Raw genomic sequence first — 7,990 nt, 5'->3', positions numbered from 1 at the left:
GAATTACTCATTGTCTTACTCCGCTGCATGGCTGGTGGAGACAGCCTGGATGACGTGCGGCACCTTGTCTCGTTATTCAGCTGTGCTCAGTGACAACTCAGCCTGCAGGAGCTTTCTCAAGGACTCCATGGCTTTCCTAGCTTTATTCATAATGGTGGGTTGTATATCTGATTATATAAAAAAATATACGAGACATGCGCAGAGCGCGCAGCACAGTCACAGCGAAAGCTACAAGAGCGCTCTTTCTAGAGCCCGTTGGAAACTCTTTTGTGATTACTAGTACAAATACACAACAAGGTACCCACTACGCCATAAATCATCGTAATTTCTGCCAAGTAGGATTGCACCTTTTATGCGATTATTCGTCATTCTGCGGAGAAGCTGGGTAACCGTTAAACATCTGTAAAGCATTATGCCCACTTTCTCGATGCTGTGGCTGATCACGATGAACAATTATGGTTGAGCCGTTGTTAATGGGTATGAAGCTTTAAAACACCCACTCGCTGCGCAATTCGCATTGTTTGACGCCTGGTTGTTATTTTCCTCTTCCACCCCACTGTGTTAAATCTGTTAACGCGATTACATGCGCGACACGACGTTCTATAGGGTATTTTTGCGAGGGGTTTCAAGCACTGGTGCCCGGTACTTAAGCATAGGGAATAGGGATGGCGTACCTCTTCATTTAATTATGTCGTTGGGTCTCTGCTGCAATTGGCGCTCTAGAATGGCAGGATACTATTGTAATAAAGATGTGCGCCTGACACAATTGTGTTTCCAGGAGAACGTACATTACCTTGTCGTACTCCATAAAACAGCAGCGGATCCTCCCGAGTGGCTCTCAAAAGTAGAGCCGCTCGTGGCTTTGCGTGAATTTTAAGGTAAGCGAAATGAGCACTGTGCTGGCTGATTGTACATGCCCCAGATATTCAATGTAACTTCTGTATTCTTATAATCAGTGTATTTTGTTCCATGTTATATACCAATGCCAGGCGTTTAAGAATAAAAAAAAACACGGCGTAACTCTGTGGTAGGATACTCGACTTTACCGCAAAGGGCCCGGGTTCAAATCCCGCTCGATCCTGAATATTGTTTTCGTACTTCGCGCGATAGCGGTTGCGGAAACCGGCGGCGGCGGACAAGATCGGCTGTTGTCGCGATTAGATAAAAGCTTTCGCTGTAAAAGTATACAGTAAAACCTCGGTGATAGGATCTCGGCTCGTACGAATTTCGGGGTGATACGAATTTTTCTGCGGTCCCGGCCAAGGCCCATTTGCCTGCAATGTATTGGAGTACGGTTGTTGCGAACCGATTTGCACCCAGCGACGTTTGATACGAACGTAGGCTAGCGCACAGGTACGAATAGGTGCTGCCCGCGCTGCCGCGGAACACCCGGCAGTCACGCACGGGCGCGGGTATGCGCCTTGCGCGACCATCCACGGTGCGTTGTTGCCTCCGAGATAGTGCGCGCGAATTTTGGAGGCCTTTAGGCGCCTTCGCGTTTACATTACAGACGAAGTTGACGTCGCGTGCTTTTTTCCCGACGCGTTGACGCGTGCTCCTGTGCTCGAGGCAGCAGCGTCTTTGTACTATGTTAACACGTGCCTGCCACGTAGATGCAAGCCATGTCCTCGCAATCAGACGCTCTATGAAACAAGACTGAAACTTGGGCTGCGGGTCCGCCATGAAGTCCTCTTAAAGGTGGACGAAGACCCCAAGAGACCAAGCGGACGGTCTTGGCGAAGAAGCTTGGCCTCTATCTATCGTGTGCAAAGCGCTTTTCTTGAGTCACTTTCGCCGCAGTACTCTCGCGTAATGCAGAAACGAGTAGTAAGATTAGGAAGGGACTACTAGCGGTCACGGGGCACAACACATCTGGTTCATTAATTACACACGCGCGCATACACCGTATATTTACGAGTACAAGTATTATCGTTGACGTCTAAAAACTTTACTGGCAATCATTCAGGGCTGTTCATGACGTCGCTGCGGCCCTCAAAAACACTGAATCAAAAAGTATGCCAACTTTCTTTTGTCGCATACTAATTTTCCATGCTTTTTGGTGATACGAATTTCGGATGATACGAATATTTTTGGTAACCCCGCGAGATTCGTATCACCGAGGTTTTACTGTATTTCGTAAGGTTGGGGCTTTTATTTCAGCTTCTTCCATTTAAATTGCTTTTCGCTTGCTTTTCTTTTGGACCGCTGTTTTCTTGTTGCTCGCTTATATAAATCAGATAACAGCTACATAAGCGGTTTTATTACACAGATCATGAACTCCACATTACTGTGCGTACACTATATTTACAGTGAAGCCTCGGTGATACGAATCTCACGGGACCACCAAAAATATTCGTATCACCCGAAATTCTTATCACCAGAAAGCATGGAAAATTAGCATGCAACAAAGAAAGCTGGCGTACATTTGCATTAATTGTTTTTTAAGGGCCGCAGCAACGTCAAGGAAGAACCCTGAATGATTGTCAGCTAAATTTTTAGATGTCGGCAATCATACCAGCACTCGTAAATATACGACCCGTACGCGCGCATTTAATTAATGAACCAGATGCGTTGTGAACTGCGATAGCAGTAGCCGCTTCCAAATTTTAGTAGGATTTTCGCTTGACACCGGAAAACTGCAGCGAAAGTAACGAAAGAAGCGCTTTGACGCCATTGATCAAGGCCACAAAATTACAGAACCACGGTCCTGTGTTATGAGTTTTGTATTGCGGAGGTGTTGGGGAGGTTTTTTAGGAGATTTACGGCCGTGCCCTCACAAGTGCGACCTCAACGGTCACGCATGTCGACGTTGTGAGGACTGACTGCTTCGCCAATACCGTCCTCGCTTTCTTTGGGTCCTCGTCCACATTTCATAGGATGTCTGATGCACGAGGCAGGCACGTGCAAACACAGTACAACGACAGCAGCCCGCGTCGACGCGTTAGAAAAAAAAGCATGGCGCTAATGTCCTCTGTAATCTAAACGCGAAGGCTCACGGAGGCACATAAGAGCCTCAAAGATTCGCGCACACAATCTCGGAGGCCGTGACGCGTCTCTGAAGGTGTACTCTGACCGTAACAAAAGTGTCTTGTTGCGTAAGCTACACTTGCCTAGCAGGAGCCGGTTTCGCGTGGGTCATCATGAGCCGTGCTGCGCATGCGCGAGGATGAGTGCGGAGCCAGCATCTCACGCGCTCTCAGTGCCCGCCGCTGCTGGTGGCGGAGAGCGAGAGGAGTGACGTCGGCCGGGCAGACAGACTGGCGCCGGCGCGTGCGACTCGCCGCTGCTGCTCTGCGCATTCGAGAGGGGTGGCGTCGTAGCCATGTCGGCGCAGCTATTCGCCTTCGCTGTGCAGTCGCTGTCTGACAATGCGCTGGTGCCGCTTGATAGCGCCTCTGACTGGCGTTTGCAGATGGGTAACGCCATGGAGAAGGAGAGCGCAAATGCTGCTCAACGGCGCAGACGAGCCGATAAGCTTATGTCATCGGATCCCGAAGTAGTCGCCTGGCATTTAGCGGTTCAGCGTACGAAGAATGAACAGAGGAAGGCTAAACGTGCTGCGGAGACACTGGAGGAAAGGAAGGAACGTCTATCAAAGCGGAGTCGCCAGGATGCTGAACGACGTGCCCGACCACCTCTGCAGCAGTAACAACAAGACGCCGTCGATGACGTCAAGGCTCGCCGATCGACTGCCGACTTCGTAAACACTCCGTTTGGATACGTGTGCGACGTGTGTGAAAGACTATGACAAATGAAGGACTTGACGCCGCTAAGTAGTACCATGCGTGAAACGTTGAGCTTAGTGGCGGCGCCTGAGTGGGGTGAAACAGCGGCGCGGGTTTGTACAACGTGCAAGAACTTTCTCGTTAAGCAGGACATTCCGCTCTTTAGTGTTACCAATGGGTGTCGTTACCCGGCCATGACGTCAGGTCTACCGGTTCTGAACGATGTGGCCGAATGTGTGTGATTGGAGCAGCAGTATGCATGACAATCAAGCTAATCCTAGACAATCTGAAAAGCTCAGAAGAAACAGCTGAACCTTTGGGCTAACGCTACATATATCCTGGCATAGCCGAGCTAAGCCACTGCAATTTTTTCTTACACCGTGATTCTGACGATTTTGCGGTACGGCGCGCATGCCCACGCTTGTGTTCCCGCGCTCGCACGTGAGTGGCGCGTCTTCCGTGACAGCGCGGACAGCACCTCTTCGTACCTGGGGCGGTAGCATACGTTCGTATCAAACGTCGCTGGGTGGAAATCGGTTCGCAACAACCGTACTCCATTACATTGCAGGCCAATGGGCCTTGGCCGGGACCAACGAAAATTTCGTATCACCCCGAAATTCGTATGAGCTGTGATCGTATCACCAAGGTTTCACTGTATTTGTTTTATGAAGACAAAAGTCAGTGACTCTTGTCTTCCCAAAGCCGGTGCGATTTCGCAACGCAGTTTTTAATACAGCATTTCCTATTGTTAGGCGGCAAAATCGAATAAATATTTAAGTAAATAAATAGATGAATTAAAGTGCACGACAATTTCTCGTGTCGTTTATTCTCCTCGAAATACCCAACATTCGGGAAGCAAACCTGTCGTGGTAATGAGGAACACTATTTCCAATACACCGATCCAGTCACACATATAAATGCTTGGTAAACAGCTAAACTTCGCTTTTAAAATTAGAACGCAATAGCTCTGGCCATATGTACATCTGGCGTCTTCGCTACCCAGTGCATCAGCGGCCTCCGAGAGCAAGAAAAGCGCTGAGCTCCCCTTTGTAGGAGTGCATTGCTTTTTCAAGCGTTAATAAATGCGCGACGCCCTGAGCAAAAAAGTTACCGCAATCTGATGGCCTCCGCTTCGCCCAAGAACGAATGATGACGTCAACAATTGCAGCGCCCCCTGTGGCCTCCTCAGGAAGCGGAGCTTTCGTTCACTTCAATCGCACGGCGAACGCCCGGTGAACAACGTCGACGCAAGTCTTTCTACCAACGGTACAATGAAATCTACCGCTTTAAAAAGGTTATTGATAAGGTAGCCCAAATCCTAAGTCTTAAGTTAATGGACGCTACGATGTGGCCGCCAAGGTCCGGCTGCAGCAAGTTGTTAACTGCGCAAGATCTGGTATGATCAACTGGTTAAGCTACTACATATAGGCTTTTACGTGTGTGTGAGAGTGTGGTTGGTCAGCCTGAGGAAGCCGAAAAAAACAAGAAAAGACGTAACTAGCTAAAGCCTCCAGCGTGGTTAAAACTTTGAAGCACTTCAAGCTGTTTGTGAGGATGAAGCGAAACACGGGAAGTGTTCCGACAGAGAGACACCGGGTGTGCATTCGGCTTCACTTGACCGATCGTCGTCGGTAGCACTGGCTCGACGACGACGCGAAACCTTGCGCTTTTGGGCGCGTCGTCATTCGTTGTATTGCCGCTGTTCCTCTTTGGAACGTAGGACAGGCGCCCGACGCATGGCAAGTCTAAAGAGCAACTTAGCGCGTTGCTAGCACGAACTCTTACGTCACGATACAACGGACAAATCTCATTTTTTGACGAGATGCAGGGCATAAAGAGTATGACGTCTTATTACAGACGGCTACGCCAATCGCAGCTCGCGTACTAATGCAGATGCGCTCACGTGGCTGCAGTGAGAGGTATAGGTCATGCAAGGAAGGAGCAAAACGTGAGGTCTTATGAAAAGCGATGTGAAACACGCGCTTTCTGCAATTCCAAGTTTCATACGATGTCACGAGATGGCACGACCTGCCTTTCGCCATGAGGCTGCCTCCAAGTCTGTGACACCTCCCCCTGTAGCAGGGTGATGACACCCTTCTTCCAGGTGAGCGCCATATTGGGCCGCAGTCGTTGACGCATTCGTCACCGCTTCTTGAAGTGAGGTGCGCACATAATGATAAACGCGTGCGTGAAACTGCAGAAATAAAACAAACTCAGACATCATATTCAAGGCGCCTGCCATGGTTCGCGTCTGCGCAAAGTGAATAGGATTGCAGACTACTCAGAACACATGGCTGATCCCTCTGTCATAGGAATCGGTATAACACGAAAGTGAAACGTGTCTTCACTGACGTAGTTGAGCGTTTGTTGTGCATTCTTTCGCCCCAAGGGCAAAGGAATCAATGCTACAGCAACGAATTGTATTCTCACGCGAATAACGGCAAGCAGCTCGAAACTTGCAACGCGCTGCTCAAGCAGAAAGGACGCACGGAACGATCATACACAGCATGAGAGCGTACTGTCACATTTGTAACATTTCTGCGTGAGCACCGCGCTCCTTTCGCAAAAGCGGCCGCTGCAGTAGGCCAAGTGACCTTCGTGCTCTCAACGCAAGACGTACGAACCACCGCGATCACGAGATAAGCGCACGTACGAGCGACCACGCCCTGTAGAAGCGGGCGCTCGTCGCCACGGCGGCGACTTTTAAAGCGCGCTCTTCGAGCCCTTCGCGCCATCTAGCTACTGATAACGAAAACACGCTGTAACGCGGATCTGTGAGTATCGCCACCGGCAAATGGTGCATATAAATAGCTCGCCGTTAGCATTGCGAAGAGCGTGCCGTCCGTGGCCGAATCGTTTCGCGCTACGCGTTGCGGAGCGAGGGGTCGTAAGTTCGATTCCCGGTGACGGAACTTTTTCTCCTGGTTTTTAACACGAAAGTGTTTTATGCCGAGGTCCACAAAGTAATTCCGTTAGCGGATATGACGTTGATAAAATGGACGCCGACGGGTGAGAAAGAAAAAACCAAGAAAACGATCCGCCGCTGGGAATCGAACCGACGACGTTGCGGGCGCGACGGTTAGCGCCCGATGCTAAACCAACTAAGCTACCTGGCAGATCCTGGACACAGCACGAACGCGCCTTTATCTTTCACACATTCTCTCTGGCACGGTGCTCTCCGCTGGCGGTGTAGGTAGGCGGGGAAAAGCGGGGCGGTGCCGCCGTCTGTGACAGCTGAAAAGAAGTAATGCGTCACGATCGACACTTACTAGCGCTTACTCCGAGATTGCGCGCGATATCGGAGGTCATGGTAAAAGCGTCTCGACACCGGCGAGGGACACTCCATTGCCGCGGTAGCGTCGCCGAGGCACCTTAGGCGCAGTTACGTTCTTTGCCTTTCGCTTCGTGTCAGCGTGCGCTGGCTCATCGGGTAGTGCAGCTTTCGCATGCACCAGCGGGATTTACCGCCGCCGACTACTTCGACTGCGAGAGCACCAACTAACAAAACGGCTGAAATACGCGTTGCAGAAAGGACATGATTTTGACGGGCGAATGTCGTGCCTTGGTGGAGCGAGACAGAGGCCAACGAGACCCACGCGTTTGTGGCTCAAGCTAAAACCGCTACAAACTAGGCGTCTACATGGGTGCATCGACGCCAATCGGTGCTATAGCTGCCAAACGCGAACAGACATTGTACAAGCTCTGATAAGCACTACTTCTGTGTAGACACGTTTCACTTTCGTGTTATACCGATTCCTATACGGAGGGATCAGCCATGTTTTTTTTCTTTGCCCACTGTTCGTCTTTATTTTTTAGAACGTCATATCCGTGACGGAAATACGTCAGTGGAACCGTGGTGGACCCCGGCATAAAACACTTTCGTGTTAAAAGAATTTCTTCATAACCAAGAAGGTGCGCATGTGTAGATATCTGAAGGTTCAAGTGATTTTCGCGTGTGACCTGGATTCTACGCATCCTACTGTTTAAGTTTTTCCGACTACTCCAGGCAAAGCATAATCCACAGATTCATGCTTATAGTGCTGTATATTTTGAAAATATTCTTGAGTTTCCTGTAAGGTACTCATGAAGAGCTCTGAATGCCACTCATTCTGTTAGTCACACGGTTCGCCTTTTGTAATATTTCGTCATGGTTATCCTTTAAGTAGATTCACTGTTATATACATATCTTTTCTTGTTAAACTTTGTTCATGCTTTGTTGTTTTGTTGCTGCCTGTAAAACGCTGCCACAAACAACGTCAAGCCTT

Source organism: Rhipicephalus sanguineus, chromosome 3 (assembly GCF_013339695.2).
Source record: "Rhipicephalus sanguineus isolate Rsan-2018 chromosome 3, BIME_Rsan_1.4, whole genome shotgun sequence".
NCBI classification, from domain to species: Eukaryota; Metazoa; Arthropoda; class Arachnida; order Ixodida; family Ixodidae; genus Rhipicephalus; species Rhipicephalus sanguineus.
This window is presented reverse-complemented; position numbering follows the sequence as displayed.